Here is a 23,966-nt window from a genome sequence, read left to right as displayed (position 1 = left end):
GGACTCTCTACTCATCCTTCGTTCGCCAGTTATTGGAATATGCGAGTCCTGTTTGGTCTCCCTACCAGCTGGGTCTTGTTGACAAACTGGAAGCGGTCCAAAGGAGATTCCTGAGACTGGTGGGACTGCGGCGAGGACTGCTGTTTAGAGACATTCCTGTTGCTGAGCTGCAGGCCGAGCTTCTTCTCCCAGATCTTCGGACCAGGCGCTGTGTGGCGGATGTCTTGTTGCTGATTCGGCTGATAAGGGGGGAGCTGGACTGCCCGTCGCTGCTTTCGCGAGTGGATTTTCGTATACCATCGGGGACTCGTTCGAGGGAGTTGTTTGGGAGGCGCCAATATTCAAGAAACTATGACTTCCATGGTCCACTTGCAAGGATGATGAGGATTGGCAACCGTCACTGCGGCGGGTTGGATCTCTTCCACGACGGGGTTTCGACCATAAGGAGAGGAGTATTGACAGCCGCACAGCAGGACTCTACATGAAGCGTCCTACCGTATCTATTCTTCATTTGTTATTATTTTTTTGCATACGTACATATAGTATTTATTGATTGTTATTGTTTTTGTTACTATATATGCATTTTTATCGATTGTTATTATTCTTAGTATATTTTTCAAGTTGTTACATACTTTGCTCGTATTTATATCTGCATGTATTCGGTTGCTGGTATACTTATTGTTTGCTTGTTATAGGTTTGATTTGTAAACATTGGTTTGTCTTTTATTTCTTGCATACGTACAGATAGTATTTATTAATTGTTTTTGTTTTTGTTACTATATATACATATTTATCGCTGTTATTATACTTAGTATACTTTTCAAGTTGTTGCATACTGCTTGTATTTATACTGCTTGCATGCTAGTATTCTGTTACTAGTATATTTAAGTATCTGCATGTTATAGATTTGATTTGTAAACATTGGTTTTGCCGTTGGAATGAAATAAATAAATAAATAAGTACTTTACGTTGGTTAAGGTCTTTGGGCGCTAATCAACCATTGTTTTTGGAATGTATGTATTATGTTTTTCTTATTGTTTTTATTTTACTGAATAGACTGTAAACAATAAATAATAGTTACAAATAGAAGTGCAGAAAAGTGGCAGAGATTCCAAAGACGGAGCTAAATTTAGTGTACTGATTAGAGGTTTTTTGTCGGGTGGGATATATAAAAGTACTGACTCTTATACTCTGCGCTTACTGATATGTTACTAGCAGTTTGAGGACTGAGTCAACTAAATAATACATTAGATACTAGCCTAGGTCCAAATATTAGAAAAAATCTCTTGAGAGACCAGCATATTACATATGGCAAAAAAGTCATCTCTACCACTCTGTCATACAAATCTTTAGTACGGTAAAAGCGGTACACCTCACTTGTACATTCATTAATGACAAGTAATCTATCAGGAATTAAATTAGTGTAAATCTACTAATAAAAATACATCATATTCTTAAGGTCCAATGGAAAATCGCTTTTATGTAGGTACCTCAACGGTGATGAAAACATAGTGAATGTCATTGACGAATTTCCTCCTTTATTATACTTTGATCAAGTTTGTTTTCATGTAAATACTATCATTCTCTAATACTAAGTTGTTTACATATCTTGAATTTAGTTTAGTAGGCGTTCTTTAGGGATACTAATTAATGAGATTACATATTATAAAGATTCTTGCACTATTACACAACTCACATATCACTATGAGGGCTTTGAATAGGCTAGACTTATTTATAAGATATTTCTAGCCAAAGCTACTGATATTTAAATATTTTACAAATTAATTTAACCAATCCTAATTTTATTGTCGTGTTAGTTTATGAAATACATAATAAACAGTGCTATAATATTATCAATTAAATGTTGTACTCAACTTTTGTAGTATTAAACAGGCAAGAAATATGATCAAATAAACATCAATGGGGATATCTTGTAGCCTGTGTATCCGGTTTTGAGTGGCACACACTGGAAAAAACTACCTCTTCTTCTTTCTTCTTCACTTCCTGAGAGTGTGGTCTTTCGTTGTGTGGATGTAACTGTTCGCAGTCCATTTTGCATCACAGGTAATCTTATTAAATACCTGTATATTGATAGAAAGAATATTTAAACGCAATATACAATATTTTCATGGTTATTTTAAATATAGTAGTTTGACTTCTTGATACTTGTGAAATACCAAAAGCTGATGTTTGCTAATACGGCTAGGGCTAACCTTACGTTTCTTTCATTTTATCAAGAAAAGCCTTTAATGCATTAATGCATTTAAGAGTTTACATAATTTATTGATGATTGCTAGTTTCTGACATAATATATATATATATATATATATATATATATATATATATGTTATAGAACTTAGACTTTGATGTTAGATATGATTTTTTTAGTAGGCCTATGTGTTTCACTCTAGTTTAGCTTAATTTTGATTATATAAACATTTTCTTAAGATGGGCTAGAGACCTCTTTATGCTACTGTTTTCAACATTAAACATGTGGCTGACCCCAATTTAGGAGAGCAGTGTTTTGTGCATTTGGAAGCCCTATATGGTTTTGTCATAAAATGTGAATCATTGTGCAAGTATTGTTCATCCCATCTACTCATTGTAGATCGATGAACTCGTGCTTTATTTTTTGTTACAACAAATGCTAGGTGAGACTTAATGGCTTGTTTATTCGATCGTCATTATTGAACGTTTTGGTATATTACCCAACTTTGATATATTACATAATAATAATACAACAAGAATTAGCATACATTAACACTATGAATAACACATTCAAACAAAAAATAACAGTAATATTAAAAATAACAAACCAACTTTAACCTGGACCACATGTTAGCAGGAGCGGTGTTAGGGTAGGGCGCTGTTGGGCGACCGCCCGCCCAGGGGTGCCAGTAGCCTTTTTTTCGTATGTAATTTAATTGCAGTTAGAGGTCGCTGAAGAAATCTCGCCCAGGGCGCTAGTAACACTAAAACCGACACTGAATGTTAGAGATACTTTACAGTAATTACAGCTTGCCCTGAGCAGTGAGCAACCGCTTTTGTGTAATGGAAGAATAGATTCTTACCTGACAGGCACACTTCTCTGCTGTACAAACTGTTTACATAGTTAGTCTACTAGACAGTCTCTTGGTATTCCACTCCTCAACTTCTATGACTGCTCGCCGAGAACTTTCAATCTCATACGCTTCACCATTATCAAAATCCAAAAAAATATATATAAGTTATATTACTTATTGTTTTCATTAGACATTATTATAATGTATCAATACGTTGAAGTTAAATAAATTGTAACATTGAATTATTAACTTTATAGAAACAATCAATATATATTAGATAAAAAACAACCGAATAACGAGTGTGGGCCACCTATTAAACTCTACCCAAATGCTATTTTATGTTTGGCACTCTTTTAAGATCGGCATCTAATTATATGTTTGACCTTTTGTATCGTCTAGCCACTATTAAGGTGATCATGGTCATGGCTATTGGCTGCAGTGTAACAAGCGGCCAACATGACAATCAAATCAACTATATCGATAATAAATATCTAAACTATCGAATATATCAAATCATTTGACCTATTGTTAGTCTTAATTAATAATTGCTAGCTTATTTTATTTTATAGAAAAACAATATTTTTTAATATACAAAAGACGAATAACAATTTTGTTATATTATTGTTCCAAATTAAGGTAGTTTTTTGGTATTATATCTGGAAGCCACTATTTTTGGACAAGTAATTTAGGGCAAGTTTTCTGTATTGGAGACCAAAATAAATTTCATTGTATGTTACTAGTATTGTCTTTGTTTCATAATGAGTTAAAAAAATCCTGTTGAGTCATCATACTTCCTGTTGCCAAAGAGGCATATGTAGCTGTAGGCCTAGACGCATGAATCACCTGTTACTTTGAATAATTAATTGTCATTCTTTTAGTTTTCATTGATTGTCGTGCGCTTTATTAATTTATAATTTCATCATTGAATTCTTATTTATGCCTCTGGGATTTACCTTAAACTAAAAAGTAAAGTTTTTTTTATAGGCAGAATACATGTGGCGATGCGTTTGAGTAGTAGGGTTTGGTGGCGATGCACTTCCTTTTGGGAGGCAGAATACGATGTATATAGCTGTCCGTCGTAATGACTTGTACGATTCAAAACAAGTTAAATAAATTTTGTTCTTATAAGACATTTTATTTGTTTTCCTATAAAGAAAACTTGTCCAAAAATAGTGGCCTTAGGATAATACAAAAGTACCCAAATTAATTCAAAGTAAAATCATATAAATAATATTGGAGAGTAATGGCAAGCGGCCACACGTACAATGGTGATGCTGCACATCATGTGTTATTTGTGTCACAAGGTTGAAAATAGTAAAATGTAACTAGGCCTAAATGTTACACTGTTTTTTGCTTTTACTTTTTATAAAAATATATGGCTTCTATATTCATCACTAAATTTAGCTGAATTAGGTATATAATAATACCCATAACGTAATTTAGTTTCATTAGTTATATCAAAAATTCATTATGTATGAATATTAATAATTCAATAATCATGAGTACTGTGTCGATGTTTACCATGATAGCCACTTATTATACTGTAGTCTGCCTGATTTCTGTCTTTGGTCATTGATTAATGACCACGCCCTGTCCTACAGCTCAGCAGTCCATACTTAGTGGCCCTTGCTGTTTTTCCATTCAGCTCGCAGGCCACTAAGTGTAGCCCACTATATTGTGCAGTTGTTAAGTTATATCCTTATCCATTTGTGGCTGGGAAGTGCAGCAATCTCCCAGTTATATGAGTAAATGCTCATTACCTACTTATTACAATACTAGTGCTTTTGGTGGGGACAAAAGCTCAAAATATTTAAATGGATTTTCTGTTTTGTTGATACTAGAGATCTAATTCTGAAGGATTGCATTCCTGCAAATAATAATACTTTTAAATAGTTCAATGTATAACTTAAAATTACATATTTCTTGGTTCATTTTAAACAAACTTGGTCTAATAAATAACCAATCTATCTAGTTTCAGACATAAAGCTAATAATCAATGTAAATTATTTAAATTTCAGTTATTTAAAGAGCCGAACGTTTAATAAAGCCATTAAAATCCAAGCAAAACTTAGAATCTTGGCAGAATTTGTATGTTTATTTAAGTAGGCCCAGTGTACTGTTTAAATTTAAAAATTGCAATTCACACTAAAAAAAGTTGTGTCTTAAGTGCATTGGAGACCACCTATTATTAAACTACCCAAGAATCATCATGTGGTGTTTACAAGCTCCTAGCTTTTGAGGTATAGGCAATACTGCCTAGTCGGATTATTCGAGCAACTTAGTAGTAGACCATAAATAACCAATTAATCTTACATTTGGCAGTTGGACTGAAGTAGTGGAGAATAGCGCGTGATTGTCATATTTAGCAAGTGTTTGAATGTTATTAATACATTTTTTGAACGCAAACACATTTAAAAATATTATTGTGATTGAACTATCACAACATAATGATTCTAATGTGCTATCAGGAAATCACATGGCTTAGTTAAGTTCAGCATGCAGGCCTTATATTCTGTTAGGTATTTGCATTGTGTCCTAATTAATGGTTTTAAATAGATTTTGAAAGTAGTCACCGGTCGTTGGATATTGCATACATGTGCTACACTTTAATCACTCAGGATTTGTATTGAAGTGTATCATTATTTTACATATGTTTTGATATGTTGTAGCGGGAATCATGGTGCGCATGAATGTTCTGAGTGACGCTCTCAAGTCCATCAACAATGCAGAGAAGCGAGGCAAACGTCAGGTCCTCATCAGGCCCTGCTCAAAAGTCATTGTCAAATTTCTGACAGTAATGATGAAGCATGGTAAGAAATAATTTTGTTTTTTATTTTACACAGACAAAGAGAATATGTATCAAAACTAGTTTCCATAACCACTCGCATTTCAAAAACATTTCAGTATTACATCCAATTTTTGTCACAAATCCTGTATCTCCATTCATTTGATATGGCCGTAAAAGTAGTAACAGTATAATAATAAATAATGGTAACACTTAGACTAGTACTGTTCTTTTTTATAACTGTTGACATACATAATACAAATTTCCATTTTTATGTTAAGCCTATAAAGCTAGTTTTGTAATATAATTTGTATTGAATGGAAAGTGATATTTTAACACTGTGTAATGAATATAATGTAAATCTAAGACATTCTAAACAGCAGCGAGTATTATGAATTAAGTTAAGTTGCATGGTGTTGAAACGATCCACTGATATAAATCTTCTATTGTGTAAAAAAACAAAACTTGGTAACGACAATAAGATCAAATGAAGTTTTTTTTGCAATGAGGGAAATAAAGTAATGCTTATTTTCAGATCTTAGGTGAAATTTTTAAAAGGCTCTTAATTTGAAATACTGTTATAAATTGCCTAATTAAATTATTTTTTCCCATCAGTGCCTCATGTTGTTAACAAATAAGCATGCTAGCTAATTAAATTTAAACATTTTCAACTAGATTAATTTGATATGATGCCCTCATGGCAACCTCCAACGATGGCAGATGCTATATTTTATCATATGCAGTTTAATCGATAAATGTAACTTAAACCCTTAGCACGCCGTAGACGGAATAATCCGCGATGTTGTTTGGTCTTATAACGCCAAAGACGAAATAATCCGCCGATCAATAAAAATATATTTTATTACTGTTTTTGAAGTTTATAAGTTCAATACATAAGCCACAATACAAAGTAATGTACTGGCTTGACCTAATAATCCAGTTGCAGCTGTCAGCTGGCCGCAGTAGGTAAACAATAAATTGTTTTGTTGCTGGCAGCTGTTCTCCCACTCCCGTCTGTACGGCCGATGACGATACTATCCGCCATTACCGGACTGTCAGTGGAGCACGCATTGTGCCTTGGGAAGTGTTCTTGCGTTGTCATTCCTTATAGAAACAGTTGTAAAAAGTTATTGTTACCATGTTTTAGGTGTTATAATAAAGTTTTTATCGTTTCTTTTCTGTTGTGTAATTAATGGCTGCAAGTCATGTCCCGAGACCCCATGGCTTCATCCCGATTTTTTGTTTTGAAGTTTACCGTACAACTGCCTAAATCTATTATTATCAGAACTTATAAAAACTAATCAAGATCGGCTATATTACACACTTTATTGTTTCTTATCCTTGTTACATAGTTTTCATATTTTTCATCACATGCATTTGATTACTCTGTAACCTAAATTTGATTTTGATTGAAATATTCCATTATTATGAAAAAATGATATTATTATTATGCAAGTATTACATTATTGTAAAATTTATTTTTTTTGTGTGTGACTATTAGTCATTAGGAATTAATAAAAAAATTAGCTTTAAGGAATTTTCATTTTTATTTTTTTACCTTAAATGAGCGTAATCTAAAAAATTACATAAATTTATATCGGCGTTCAAAGGGTTAAGAATTTTGGTCAACCTTTTTTGTAGAATTGGGTTTGTTTTATCGTCTTTTTCTGTTGTTCTAGATTGTGGTGAATGTGGTTATCGAACTTAAATGTGGTACACATTTAATTTAGAAGATTAATATATGTTATAGATAATCTGTGTTGTGTGATCATTATTATCAGGTCCCAAATTTCATTTGTGTAAAATATACCCCCAAGTTTAATAATAATAATAAATGCGTTTATTTTTTCTCTTTTTTTTAAATACATGTAAATACAGTATACAACAATATACAGATTACAGAGAAAAAATATACCAACCCAAAAAGAAAATAATCTTGCTAAGTGTGGAGAGTACTTACCTGCAATGTCTGATTTACAGGGTACATTGGTGAGTTTTGAGATTGTGGATGACCACAGGTCGGGGAAGATTGTGGTTCATCTGACGGGCAGACTCAACAAGTGCGGTGTCATCTCCCCCAGGTTCGACGTGCCCATCAGACACAATCGAGAAGTGGACCAAACAATCTCCTCCCTTCCAGACAGTTTGGGTGAGTCTTGTTCCCTCGAGCTTCAGGGTTCTACTTGATTTTATAGCAATATGACCACTAAGAGAATTTGGAAGAAGGAAGTTCGCTGTTGAAATGATTGACCAGATACAGAGATCAGTATAATAGACTTCCACGTGATAGAATGTTTGTATACAGTCTGGTAGGGAACAGAGAGTGGTTTTTAGTTGGTGAAAGCCCAACATGCCTGTGGGAACTGCAAAGGACGTGTGGCACCCTGCAGGTATCTGCCATAGATTTTCCACTCTCACGAAGTAAAAACAAAAAAAAAACGTTAGTGTAAGGTCACCCATTCTTAATCATTTCTTCTTCCTTCTCCAACTACAAATCCAACAATTATGTTCATCAAGCTGCCAAGTTAGAGCTGGGCAATTACAATGGTTACTGATAGTGAAGTGGTACGATTATACAGTTGTTCGTGAAGTCCTGTACCAGTTTAAATATTTTTTTAATAATTACAGGTAAAGCAATAACACTTGGTTACATTGTTTAAACTTAAACATATATTTTTTTAAATAACCAGTTTTCTGTCATATCAAGGGGCGGGCACAAGGAATCAGGAGAAACTTAATTGAGAGCATATGTTGAGTATTACATCAAATTAAAGGCTCTCTGTTAGGAGAACACAATCCAATCTCAAAAGTTTCAGACTTCTTAGCTCAGTGTGGGGCTTTTTGAACACTGTATAGTACAAAGTTTTTGAAGTTTTGTTTATCTCTTCTGACGAACATGACTCCAGGTTCTAGGAGGTCCAGTCAGTGACAATTTCAGATACCAGATGCTGCATTAAGGTAAAGGTGAACTGAAGTTAAACACATCATTTATGCAACATATTGGCCTAAAATTGTGTAATGTAATAATTATTAGCATATATTTTTTCTTACAACTTAAGAGGGCCACATTAAGAGTTAGCTGCTGGCTGCTGCACGTCTGAGGTTTTCTGCTTTTTACATTAGGATAACGTTAAAACTGTGTTACAAATAGGAATTTGTCTGGCATCCATAAATGTTTCACTTCAAAAGCAGGCTAGTTCTTCAGCGGTAACTAATTTGGAAAAAGTTTGGGTGGGGGGGGGGGGGGGTGGGGGGGGGGGGGGGTGGGGGGGGGGGGGGGTGGGGGGGGGGGGGGGTGGGGGGGGGGGGGGGTGGGGGGGGGGGGGGGAGTTCTATTTTTTAATATTTAATGTTTCGTTTTTATACCTTTATAGAAATGTTTGTCGATTAACTGTACTCGTATATGTATTATAATGATGTAAAGAAAAAAGGTGTCTGACATGAAGTAATAAAAAATACACAGACAAAATCGAGTATCGAAAACCCAACTATAGTCTTACCGATCAATCCACCAAAGTAACGTTTTCACAAGTGTTATTATTCCACATGTTTAAAATATCAAATAGCTACTCAGTTTGCTTAAAAATTGGTTTATTCTACGATTTTCTCATTGCCATCATGGTTACCCATAAGACCAATGTAAAATGTTCGTTTCAAAATCACCTGCACGATCATCGACCTCGACGTTTTGTACTATATATATCGTAAGTTCTATATATATATATAGTGTAGTGGTAACATACTCGCCCAGCAAGTGAGAGACCCGGGTTCGAGTCTCGGCGGAGCAAGTAAATTTTGCGATTAAATGATTGTGTGTGTGTGTGTGTGTGTTTGTGTGTGTGTGGTGTGTGTGTGTGTGTGTGTTTCACAGTTTCACACAGTTCACAGTTCACAACCACCTTTATTCAAAAAATTTCATAATTTTACAATGTATTTTCCCAATGCAACCATGCAAGGTGCGCGCGGGAACATCTTAAACTATATTATTGTTAATTACTGTTTGATGCTGGCAGTCCTCATGCAACAGTCCATTCTATATTATAAGTAGAAATTTGTTGATTTTTTTCAGACTGAAAATTTTAAACTTTCACTGTAAGAATTGAGGTATCTACTGTATAATCCATCGTGCTATGCATTAACGCTAAATATTCAACAAAGATACATTGAAACTACACATGAAATTGATTAATCAATTACCTCGCACCGATTCCGCACAATTACCCTATACAATAACTCTAATTTTCAACAATGTATAATAATAAATAAGCAACATATGAATCCATAAATACATAACAAATGAACAGTAACAATATAATAAATGTATGAATACAATGTTTAACAATAAATAATTAACATTATGATAAATCCATAGATATTATAACAAATAGGCCTAAACAATAACAACAAGATAAATCTATAGATATTATAACAAATAAATAATAACAACGAGATAAATCTATAGATATTATAACAAATAAATAATAACAATGATATAAAACTATAAACTTATAACAAGTACAGTAAAAGTGAATTAGCATAGAACAAGTATGCTCTATTCAATAATAAATACAAAAGTATATGATAGAAAAGATAATGAATAACTAAATAAATAAATAAATGGGGCGATATAAGCAACTCTGATCTCAATCTGGCACGCTTTCAGTGACATAAGTTTAATTGCTTTCATTTTTACTTTAGGCTTTTTTCTCAAAAAATAATTCATTGCCATAATAGGCTATGAACTTGTTAAAAAGTGTTGGGCCCATGTAGCAGAACTGGCATCTAGAGGAAACTGAACCAAAAAGAGGCAATTCAAGTTGATAAAACCTGGAACTGCGTGTTGTTCTATTTACGGCTTTGATTTTATGGTGATCTAAATATTTATGTACATGCATTAACAAGCAAAACTTATACAGCTGGTCAAAATTTAATATATTTATGTTCTTTAAAAAATATGGCTAATTCGGTTTTGTTCTTTGTAAACCAAACATTATGCGTAATGCGTGTCTTTGCGTCATTATTATTGGATTTAGAATTGTTTTAAATGTTCCACCGTAGTGTATTAATCCAAATCTTAAAATAACTCTCAAACCAAGAAAAATACAGTTGCTTCATGTGTTTTATCTTTAAGGTGCTGCTTAAGATGGTATAAAGAGTAATTTTACTTTCCTTAGCCGTTTCGATAGAAAGTTTGATGTGGTGGTCCCATTTCAAATACCTATCAACATATAAGCCCCAGATACTTCACACTATCCACAACCTCACTACTGGAACAGGTACACTCATACATACAGCAATGTGAATGACAAACTAAGTTAAAATAATTTCTTAAATAATCTTTATCATTGGATTGATTGAAAAAAACAAGACATTTTGATTTTGAAATATTGATTAAAAGTTTATTTTTAATTAGCCACTCCGACACCGCACTCAGATCCTCTTTAATCCTCAGTTTTAGTGTCTCTTTGTTGAAAGCAGAGCACACTAAGGCAGTATCATCAGCATATGCAAAGACTGATGAATGTAAAGGTAGTTTTAATAGGTCGTTTATGTATATAAGAAAAATAATTGGACCAAGTACACCACCCTGAGCCGTTTCCATAGAGCAGTTCTAAAGATTCACTATACGATTTACCAATCTTTACCATCTGTCTTCTTTTAGTACATAGAGACATGAGCCAGTCCAAAGCAGCACCACCTATGCCATTCATTCTTAATTTATTGACTAGTATATGGTTATCTAGAGTATCAAAAGCTTTTTGAAAATCAAGATACACGGCCAGTACGTATTTACCCTGGTTTCTTGAGTACGTTATACTAGAAATGTGTTTCTCGAGTGCCAAATCTGTCCCCCTGCCCGGCAGAAATCCGTATTGGTTTTCCCGAGAGAAGTAACCTAGTGTTAAAATAGTCCAGCAACTTATTTTTAGCGATTGTTTCAAATATCTTTGCTATAGTATTAATAACTGAAATCGGCCGGTACGATGACACCTCTGACGGGTCACCAGACTTTAGGACGGGTGTCACAGAAGCTACCTTGAAATCGTCTGGAACCAATCCTTGGGAAAAAGATTTTCTATAGATATTACAAAGTAAAGGACAAAATACGTTAATATTCTCTTTAATAGTTATAATATTTATTCCGTCAATGCCACAACTTGGTTTATTTTTCATTTTTACTATGGTATTGAATACTTCTTCATCGATTAAATCAAATTTTGAGAAAAAATAGTTATATTCGGACTGATCCTCAAGGAATAGGTCATATCCGAATTCTTTTGATCTTAAATCCGACACAATATTTGTAAAATAGTCGTTAAACTTATTGGCTATCATACGCTCATTGCCCTCTATTTCCAAAAGACTGCCATCTACCATTAATTTACTGAGTTTACTTTTTTTATTTTTCACTATTCTTTTTACAATGTCCCAATATTTCCTTGAATCACCATTTGCCCTATCAATCATAGATGAAAAGTAATCAATCTTTGCCTGCCTTATTCTCCTAGAGACGATTTTGGAAAAGTGTTTGTATTCAATCTTTAGTGCAAAATTGTTCCTATCTTTAGTAAAAGTTTTAAATAAATCATTTTTACGATTTATCAGAGAGATCAGATTATCAGAAACCCAAGCATTCCGTTTTCTAGTTTTACTGTTAACTTTTTTCAGGTATGATGAGGCTTCCTGACATTCCAAATATACTCTATAAAATTCTGCCAGACATTTGTTCACATCATGTTCACTGAAAACGTTACCCCAGTCAGCCAAACTTAACTGTCTACGTAACATGTCATAGTCTATTACTTTAATAAAACAATTCCTACTGGTAATATTACAGTCTAATTGGGACAGTTTCAATTCTACAGCAAAATGGTCTGTTAAACTTAAATTTAAAATTCTACTTTTAAACTCTATATTCTTTGAATTTCTTACAAACACATGGTCAAGGCAAGAAGAAGCGCTGTTAAATATTCTAGTGGGGGCGTTAACATAGCTTATAAATCCATAGGATGACAATAGATTTAAATAGTCCTTACCTGAGCCATTATTATTTAATATACAAATATTTAAATCTCCTATAATAATTGTTGGGTTATGGGACAATCTTAAAATATTTTCAAAGTCAGTTTTAAAGTGTTGGAATAAAAATTTACAATTACGATATATACCGATAGAGGTATATATCGTATATCGTATACATATATATCGTATACCGATATATACGATATATATGTGTGTGTGTGTGTGTGTGTGTGTGTGGTGTGTGTGTGTGTGTGTTGTGTGTGTGTGTGTGTGTGTGTGTGTGTGTGTGTGTGTGTGTGTGTGTGTGTGTGTGTGTGTGTGTGTGTGTGTGTGTGTGTGTGTGTGTGTGTGTGTGTGTGTGTGTGTGTGTGTGTGTGTGTGTGTGTGTGTGTGTGTGTGTGTGTGTGTGTGTGTGTGTGTGTGTGTGTGTGTGTGTGTGTGTGTGTGTGTGTGTGTGTGTGTGTGTGTGTGTGTGTGTGTGTGTGTGTGTGTGTGTGTGTGTGTGTGTGTGTGTGTGTGTGTGTGTGTGTGTGTGTGTGTGTGTGTGTGTGTGTGTGTGTGTGTGTGTGTGTGTGTGTGTGTGTGTGTGGTGTGTGTGTGTGTGTGTGTGTGTGTGTGTGTGTGTGTGTGTGTGTGTGGTGTGTGTGTGTGTGTGTGTGTGTGTGTTGTGTGTGTGTGTGTGTGTGTGTGTGTGTGTGTGTGTGTGTGTGTGTGTGTGTGTGTGTGTGTGTGTGTGTGTGTGTGTGTGTGTGTGGTGTGTGTGTGTGTGTGTGTGTGTGTGTGTGTGTGTGTGTGTGTGTGTGTGTGTGTGTGTGTGTGTGTGTGTGTGTGTGTGTGTGTGTGTGTGTGTGTGTGTGTGTGTGTGTGTGTGTGTGTGTGTGTGTGTGTGGTGTGTGTGTGTGTGTGTGTGTGTGTGTGTGTGTGTGGTGTGTGTGGTGTGTGTGTGTGTGTGTGTGTGTGTGTGTGTGTGTGTGTGTGTGTGTGTGTGTGTGTGTGTGTGTGTGTGTGTGTGTGTGTGTGTGTGTGTGTGTGTGTGTGTGTGTGTGTGTGTGTGTGTGTGTGTGTGTGTGTGTGTGTGTGTGTAGCAATAAAACACTTTAAATACTTTTTAAAAAGTCCCAGTTTTTAATACTAGAAAATATAAACTAAGATTTGGTGGAACAGAGGGTGCTTGCTAACTACATAGTCAGAATGAAGTACGTAGGCTAATCAATAAATTTAATAAAATACTGTCGTGAGAGTTATTTTTCAAAGAAACAAATGTGCAGCTATATTAGTAAACATTACACTTTATTAACTAATCTAATTATAGTTTTTTTCACATGAAATCAGACAAACTATAACTTAACATAATGTTTTGTTACAGATTACGGAAAAAAACGTGATTCTAATGATGAAAAGCCTTTCATCGTTATATAGTGATGACTATATTCCAACACAAATCGAGAATGATAAGCTAGGGTCAGACGACGATTCTATACAAAATTATGGAAATGATTAAGACAATATCAATAATGAATTAATGAATGAAGAGCATGAAAATGAGAACCTAAATGAACATACAAATTTTGTAGTGGAAGTACATAAAAATGAAGATGTTATTAACTTTTCCTGCTGAAACCAAAAAGAAAAATGTACTTCCACAAAAGTAAAAGTAACTAGAAAAAGTAAGAAAAATATAGAAGAGTGGAAAGGAAGAAAACGGGCTAAGTGTAGAGAAAGTGACCTGTCTGAGACTACTGAAAAGGGCGAATTAAGACCCGCAAAAACAGTTAATTCAGGAATTTTGTGCAATGAGAGTTACCGCTACAATTTTACTCAGTCAACAACTTAAGAGAAAAGGTAGTCAATATTTTCCCCCTTTAACAAATTAGACATAAACAAGAAAATTTTGTTTTAAGAGCTTAACAAATTTGCCAAAACGAAAGCAAATTGGAGCATTAAAAGCGCTTAAAACCAATACAATATGTCTAGAATTGGTAAACTAACAACTGGATACAAACAGTCTCCCATTTCGTTGTTTGGAGTAAGTGTGAAAAAGGTGGACTTGATCCAAAAATAGATATTTGGTGCTCCTGAACCTGACAAAAAGGAAACCACACGGTCAGACCCAGCCGAAGTTACTGGCTATGTAATCGAGCATATTTCCAGTTTCCCAGCTGAAAAATCACACTACTCCAGGAATTGCAATATACACAACAAATATCTTTCTCCTCTACTTTCGATCCCCAGAATACATCAACTTTACCTGAATACATGCTAAAATGGTGGAAAAGATGAACTATCATAGAGGCTACTTACAGATTAATTTTTCAATAATTAATTCAATCTCACTTTTAGTCATCCCAAAAGTGACAAATCTGGTTCTTGTGATTTAGGTAGTGCAAACGAAGAGCACACTGTAAACTAGAGATCAGCTTTTGTTGACTCTCAACAACTTAGATAAGAAATATGTCAGAGACTCTACGTATATATCTCTGTAGATTTACACTATGCCACTACGAAGTCTTAGTAGCTCAAAAGCTTTTTATTTAAGGCAAATGTGGTTTTATAACTTAGGAACCCACATACTAACAAAAAAATGTAGAAAACCCCCGTATTCTGCTAATGGACCAAAATCAAGCTTTCAAAGGTAAGTAGGCCCTACCTCTAACATTTTTAGCTCTTTTCTCCGAGCTAACGAAGTGGATTCAGCCCTCAGATGAAAAGATCATCTTATTTTGTGGACAGGCTCATGTTCTGGGCAAAATAAAATACTTTTTGGTGGTGTGTTTGTTTTAATATCTAGTAGGGTAAGGTATTTGTTCAAAACCATAGATGACAAGTTCCCAGAGGTGGGGTATTCATATTTACATTCGATTTGAGCGTTTGGACGCCTTGAGAAAATATTGTGGAAATACCAAAACATTTATATTCCTGAGGAGTATCGTGAGGTTATTGCTTGATCAAGCAAAAAGAATATTTTGATAGACGTGCAATTTCACTTTGCAATTACATAAAATGTGACGATAACATGACACTAATAAATGGGGGGGGGGAGATGGAAACTTCTTAATGAAAAGGTTAATTTCAAAACTGGAATTAAATAGATTTGCGTGGAAATGTTTGAACCGTATCTATTAGTAGTCTTACGATTATTACACAACTTTCAAAATGGTATGTATTCTCAAGCAAACGATCTCCCATCGCTTTTACCTGAAGATTTTTACATCCCAAGACATCTTCAAAACACTGGATCCCTATCCAAAGAAAAGATATACAATTTAAAAGAACATATTTGCTTCGTTCCGGAGAAGGATAAGTAATATTATGAAGCCATAACTCAGCAAGAAACATTTTAAGAAGATGATAAAACACCCGAAGCATGCTTAGATGCAGTTTTAATGTTTACAATTTTTCAAACCAAATATAAGTGTTTACCTGACACCAAAGTTCTTTTATTTTTGCATATAACCATTGATTAAAGAAAATATATATTAAAATTTTAAACATTTTTCTTAGATAAAGGAGATAAATGCAAATTAATATTTTTCAATAACGAAAGAAAATGATAATAAATCTTTGTAACTGTAACTCACAGAAACATTTATACGCTAGTTAGCAGCGTGAATAAAAAACCCTGATCCAAAATTTCAATTTAAATAATTACAGTAATGTACCTTTGAAGAAAAACTACTCAAAAACTAAGTTTAAGGTTTTGTTACAGACCTCCTTCATACACTCTTCCCTTCAATGTTGTTTCATTGTTTTTTATGGTGGCAGTTATATTTCATTGAGGCATTTGTATTGTATAGACGCAGCTATCTTATATAGAGAATATTTTTATGAATAGAGGCATATACCTTGTATGGAGTTGAGACACTCGTCTTGAGTGAAGACAATTGTCTTGTATGGAGCTGAGATACTCGTCTTGAGTGGAGTTGAGATACTCGTCTTATGCGCAGGCAATTGTCTATCATGGCGTGGAGACAATCGTCTAGAGTGAAGACAATAATTGTCTTGTATGGAGTTGAGACACTCGTATTGAACGCAGGCAATTGTCTTTCATGGAGTGGAGACACTCGTCTTGTGTGCAGACAACTGTCTTTTATGGAGTGGAGACACTCGTCTTGTGTGGAGGCAATTATCTTGTATGCAGTGTTGAAACTCTTCTTGTGTGCAGACAACTGTCTTTTATGGAGTGGAGACACTCGTCTTGTGTGCAGACAACTGTCTTTTATGGAGTGGAGACACTCGTCTTGTGTGGAGGCAATTAATCTTGTATGCAGTGTTGAAACTCTTCTTGTGTGCAGACAACTGTTCTTTTATGGAGTGGAGACACTCGTCTTGTGTGCAGACAACTGTCTTTCATGGAGTGGAGACACTCGTCTTGTGTGGAGGCAATTATCTTGTATGCAGTGTTGAAACTCTTCTTGTGTGCAGACAACTGTCTTTTATGGAGTGGAGACACTCGTCTTGTGTGCAGACAACTGTCTTTTATGGAGTGGAGACACTCGTCTTGTGTGGAGGCAATTATCTTGTATGCAGTGTTGAAACTCTTCTTGTGTGCAGACAACTGTCTTTTATGGAGTGGAGACACTCGTCTTGTGTGGAGGCAATTATCTTGTATGCAGTGTTGAAACTCTTCTTGTGTGCAGACAACTGTCTTTCATGGAGTGGAGACACTCGTCTTGTGTGCAGACAACTGTCTTTTATGGAGTGGAGACACTCGTCTTGTGTGGAGGCAATTATCTTGTATGCAGTGTTGAAACTCTTCTTGTGTGCAGACAACTGTCTTTTATGGAGTGGAGACACTCGTCTTGTGTGGAGGCAATTATCTTGTATGCAGTGTTGAAACTCTTCTTGTGTGCAGACAACTGTCTTTTATGGAGTGGAGACACTCGTCTTGTGTGGAGGCAACTATCTTGTATGCAGTGTTGAAACTCTTCTTGTGTGCAGACAACTGTCTTTTATGGAGTGGAGACACTCTTCTTGTGTGCAGACAACTGTCTTTTATGGAGTGGAGACATTCGTCTTGTGTGGAGGAAACTATCTTTTATGCAGTGTTGAAACTCTTCTTGTGTGCAGACAACTGTCTTTTATGGAGTGGAGACACTCGTCTTGTGTGGAGGCAACTGTCTTTCATGGAGTGGAGACACTCGTCTTGTGTGCAGACAACTGTCTTTTATGGAGTGGAGACACTCGTCTTGTGTGGAGGCAATTATCTTGTATGCAGTGTTGAAACTCTTCTTGTGTGCAGACAACTGTCTTTTATGGAGTGGAGACACTCGTCTTGTGTGGAGGCAATTATCTTGTATGCAGTGTTGAAACTCTTCTTGTGTGCAGACAACTGTCTTTCATGGAGTGGAGACACTCGTCTTGTGTGCAGACAACTGTCTTTTATGGAGTGGAGACACTCGTCTTGTGTGGAGGCAATTATCTTGTATGCAGTGTTGAAACTCTTCTTGTGTGCAGACAACTGTCTTTTATGGAGTGGAGACACTCGTCTTGTGTGGAGGCAACTATCTTGTATGAAATGGTGACACTCGTCATGTGTGGAGGCAATAAATTGTCTTGTGTGGAAGGAATTGATTTAAATGTGAAGGCACTGAAAATTACCCCGGCCCGGTATTCCGAGGATAGAATGTCCATCCATGGAGTTGAGAGAATGGTATTCTTCACCCTACGTAATCATTTACTTTTTATTTATAAGATTTCAGTTCTTTATGAGAAAATATAAAAAATCCAAAGAGGCGAAGCTGACAACCCTCTATCGGTTCAGCCTCAAGCTGACAACCCTATATCGGTTCAGCCTCAAGCTGACAACCCTATATCGGTTCAGCCTCAAGCTGACAACTCTATTTACAGGTCCAGCCTTAAGCTGAAAACCCTATATCGGTTCAGCCTCAAGCTGAGAACCCTATATCGGTTCAGCCTCAAGCTGACAACTCTATATAGGTTCAGCCTTAAGCTGAAAACCCTATATCGGTTCAGCCTCAAGCTGAAAACCCTATATCAGTTCAGCTTCAAGCTGAGCTGAGAATGCACAGGCTTTGATCCTGCCTCATCAGCCTCAAGTTTGGCTGTTTTTGGTGATTTATTTAGTTACCAGGGTTTATATTGAGCTTAATTTGACTATTTTCTGAAAATAGGACTGAATTAGTTTGTTACATTAAACATTTTCACAGAGTTATTCTTTCTAGTCTGGAAACCGATTGCAAATAAGCCCGGACCACATGGGTCCCTTTGACCCAAAATGCAAATTCAACTTTGACAAAATTTGAAAGAACTGAGTAGTTTGGATTGGAGTATATGATAAGAAAGAAGTTAAAAATGAATGTATTAATTATTATCAAAAGAGCATTTATTAAGAAAATTGTTTGATACTTTTGGTAATGCTTTTGTTTTTGTGGTTCAGATTGTGTAAGAAAAAGCCCTAAGTAATCCTTAAAAATTATGTACAGTAGCTGTACTGTTAGTCAAGAAGACGGAAAGCATAACTCGTTTTTCTTTTTATAAATATAAAAAATCTCCACTACATTTATAAAAATAAAACAAACTAGACATAGTACTTTGAGTCTGTTTTTTCAATGTTCAATCGCGACGTACTGAGGACTAAATAAGAACAGTGTAACTTCCAGAATCACCCAATCTCGCAATCTTCTACTGCGCAGCATTACCATCGCGTCGTGTTAATTTTGAGACGCAATAAAACTACAGTTGTGTTCAGCTGATATTGCGTCATGCCATGTGCAGGCGCTCGCTTTGCATTCCCAGAAAGTAGCGTCTGATCGTCAGAAAGGAACGTTTTTGCTCAATGCAGACAGCTGATCCCTCCCACCGCAACCACCACAGCCGAATTCCAAGTTATCAATCCAAATATTTAATGTTCAAGGACAGTACAAAACCTCTAGGAAATTTGCTTTTATTCACTACAGCTAAGATAATACAAAATAACTTATCCATCTAACTTTGTTAATAGTAAATAATATTAATGTATGCAAATACTGGTACATTAAAGTAACTAAACTCTTCACATTATAACTTAAAGTACATGATATAAATAATATTGGATACTATTACACTGGACAAGTATACAGGGTGTCACAAAAGGGTGTCACAAACTTTAATGGGTGATAGATAGTATTCCACATTTCAATCAAAATGTCATATAAACATAGGTATAGAAATATCTAGTTTAGCCGCTTAGCCGCTATTTTGTAATAAATAATAACAAACCGACAAGCCAGAAGCAACAAGCAACTGATAGCCTACCTCTCAATTGCGACATGATAGGCGCTCGAGGCTTTGCAAGCGTATCTTTAAAGTCGTCATGCTTGCTTATGCGTTGACGGATTTCGTTAAAAAAGTACTGTTTGAATTGTTATAAAATAATGTAAAAATAGCTGGTATCTTGTCAAGTTTTTATAACATATGTAAAGCAAGAGACAAAATGTTTGCTCCCCCCAGCTTGTGCAAGCAGACATTTCTCGATCTATATTTATATGGCATTTTTTTGTTTGAAATTATGAGTACTATCAGCCACAGAAGTTTGTGACACCCTTTTGTGAACATCCTATATAAACAAGCCTACCTACAGGATACAATAGCCTTTCTAAGTGTTCATTTTCTGCATAAAGTTTTTTTTATTGAGTTTCATTTATTTCAATCTATTCTGGCAAGTTGTCAATAAACTTAACAGAAAAATCAGGTCACAACACAGAACAATCAATGAACCTGACAAAACATAACGAAAGTTCACATAAAAAGTGGAGTGCCTTTAATTTTGATGTTTACCTTGCTATGAAGACTACATTGTAGATTGATTTAAAATGTTGCATCTTTTTATGAAACCAACTGATCCAATAAAGTAACTTCTTTACGTGTGTACTTTTACACAAATTAAAAAATGACAGTTTGTTTAAAAATTGGTTTATTCTGAGTTTTCTCGTTCCATCATGGTTACCAATGGTTCTAAGTCCTTTCTCATTGCTCTTTCATATTTTGATCCTAAAATCAACTGAGTTCTACCTTACTTACCAAATTTCAAGTCTCTACTCTAGGACCTTTCTTTTAAGAGGTACTGGACAGAGAGACAACAACACGATTTTAAGAAGGAACTTTCAGTTACTTAATAATTGCTGACCAATTGGCACCTAACACAATTTTAAAGGTGTAGAATAATTTTATTTCTTCTATGAATTTAAAAATGCACGTTTTCAGTGTAAAATGGGTGTATTACTTTTGAATTTCCAGAGAACAGACCTTGTATCCATATGGGGATTTTGTGGTAGAAAGTTTGTTCAATAAAGATAACTCTTTTCTTTAAAGCATAGGCAGCGCTACTATACTAAATCTTTTGTTGAGTTTTAATCCATCTTATAGAATTACCTAATTTGCTTGAATCAAATTTAAAATTTTGACTATTCTGTATTATATTGTCAGCAAAACCCAACATATCAGGGTTAATATATATATAGAACCTTCACTGTTCTAGAGGAAATAATGATATATATTAGAACAGTGAAGGTTCTAAATGATCAATGGCAATGTTCACCAATTTATTAAATATGAAATGTTTTTTACATTGTTAATTTTTAATTCAAATGAACCTCATTAGTAACTAAACTCTCAAATGTTTGCATGACACAACTTTTATTTTAGGTTTCTCCAACATTATTTAATAAGGGCACAACCTTGAGTTGAGTTTTTGTTCTACTAATCTAGAAGAACATAATAGTGTTGGATCCAAGAGCCAATTGGCACTGTATAAGCAAACAGCATGGGTTTTCTTGAAATCAAATAAGGAATCTTTCCTAAGAAATAAATGTATTGTCAATCACGCTAATTATGGTGAAGGTTGAAATGGGAAGTATATCAAAAGGGTTAAAAATATGAACTGATAATTTCTTTTTCAGAAGGTTCCATAATTCATGACTCTAATACAGGGTGTTTCACAATAGATTGGCACAACTTCAGGATGTAATAGTAGACACAGAAACAAACAAAAAAGTTTACATGAACATATGTCCTATCTCGCTTCTTTTGTATCTGTCTGTCCATATGTGTTTTCTATTTAAAACATCTTATCTCAGAAGCAGCTGGAGCAAACTACATGAAACTTAGCAGTTATTTTAAGCTAATTTGTATTAAGGAAAAATAAAAAACCTATTATTACTTCCCATTTCAAAATGGCGGCATTAAAAATGTTTCATACTCTGAAATTCCATAAACTGTTAATCCCACGTAAAAATTGCAAGAATAATTATTTATTGAAAATTTAATGAAAGAACTAACAATACCAAATTTGTTAAAACCAGTTGAGAAATAAAATAATTACATCAATTTTAGTTGGTGAGTGTTTATGCTTTCTTATATGTGGAACTTAAATTCTTAAGTAAAAAATTCTAATTAATTGTTATTTATTGGTCTTTGCATGACAACAATTATTTTTAATCAAATGAAACATGTAAGTTATATGATTAAGAATCTCCAATCTTGGCTCCTGGACAAATAATTAAAATTTGTAAAAATTTAAACTTAAATTCTTAAATTGTTTCAAATCTTCATCTTCTAATCCTTGACTGTATTTACACTGTTACCAACTGTAAAATTATACGAATAAAGAACTATCTTGTAACTGTGTATAATAGAGTTTCTATTTTATTAGTATGTAAAAAAAATCTGCATAAAATACAACTTTGAAACTTCACGAATGAATTGTTTTAAAACATACACATTGCACAATATCAAAACAATAACAAAGAGTCTTCTAATAAAGTTGAGAACTAACTTTATACAGTATTTTACAAATACGTAGTAGATATAATCGATAACGGTGCAACTTGCTTTACTTGTGTAAATCAGCTGTAAATGACAGCTGAATAAGCATTTTATTGTTGAGTGAACGTAACTTTGTTGTTTGACTTCATTACTTGGTATTTTTATTAGTATTATTCAGTATCAATAACATTGCAATTGCAGAAGTTCAAAGTATTAAATATCTAGGGCTGCACCTTGATAGAAGACTGAACTGGCATCATCACATATGAGCCAAAAGACAACCAATATCTTATAAGTTGAATTGGTTTCTTGGCAAAAATCCCAACTGACCTTGAAAAACAAATTAAAACCCTCTTTAATCTCTTCTTTTTAATCTTGTATAAACAAAATTAAAAACTACAGACATATGCACAAATGGGTTGTATCTGTCTGTCCATATGTGTTTTCTATTTAAAACATCTTATCTCAGAAGCAGCTGGAGCAAACTACATGAAACTTAGCAGTTATTTTAAGCTAATTTGTATTAAGGAAAAATAAAAAACCTATTATTACTTCCCATTTCAAAATGGCGGCATTAAAAATGTTTCATACTCTGAAATTCCATAAACTGTTAATCCCACGTAAAAATTGCAAGAATAATTATTTATTGAAAATTTAATGAAAGAACTAACAATACCAAATTTGTTAAAACCAGTTGAGAAATAAAATAATTACATCAATTTTAGTTGGTGAGTGTTTATGCTTTCTTATATGTGGAACTTAAATTCTTAAGTAAAAAATTCTAATTAATTGTTATTTATTGGTCTTTGCATGACAACAATTATTTTTAATCAAATGAAACATGTAAGTTATATGATTAAGAATCTCCAATCTTGGCTCCTGGACAAATAATTAAAATTTGTAAAAATTTAAACTTAAATTCTTAAATTGTTTCAAATCTTCATCTTCTAATCCTTGACTGTATTTACACTGTTACCAACTGTAAAATTATACGAATAAAGAACTATCTTGTAACTGTGTATAATAGAGTTTCTACTTTATTAGTATGTAAAAAAAAATCTGCATAAAATACAACTTTGAAACTTCACGAATGAATTGTTTTAAAACATACACATTGCACAATATCAAAACAATAACAAAGAGTCTTCTAATAAAGTTGAGAACTAACTTTATACAGTATTTTACAAATACGTAGTAGATATAATCGATAACGGTGCAACTTGCTTTACTTGTGTAAATCAGCTGTAAATGACAGCTGAATAAGCATTTTATTGTTGAGTGAACGTAACTTTGTTGTTTGACTTCATTACTTGGTATTTTTATTAGTATTATTC

General features: G+C 34.2%; 1 pseudogene; it reads left to right on the top strand.

Annotated features, from left to right (window-relative positions):
- Nucleotides 1–1,966: 1,966 nt before the first annotated feature.
- On the top strand, nucleotides 1,967–8,015 carry LOC124367685 (annotated as a pseudogene).
- The last annotated feature ends 15,951 nt before the right edge of the window (nucleotides 8,016–23,966 follow it).

The sequence above is a fragment of the Homalodisca vitripennis genome, chromosome 8, assembly GCF_021130785.1.
Source record: "Homalodisca vitripennis isolate AUS2020 chromosome 8, UT_GWSS_2.1, whole genome shotgun sequence".
Classification (NCBI taxonomy): domain Eukaryota; kingdom Metazoa; phylum Arthropoda; class Insecta; order Hemiptera; family Cicadellidae; genus Homalodisca; species Homalodisca vitripennis.
This window is presented reverse-complemented; position numbering and strand designations above follow the sequence as displayed.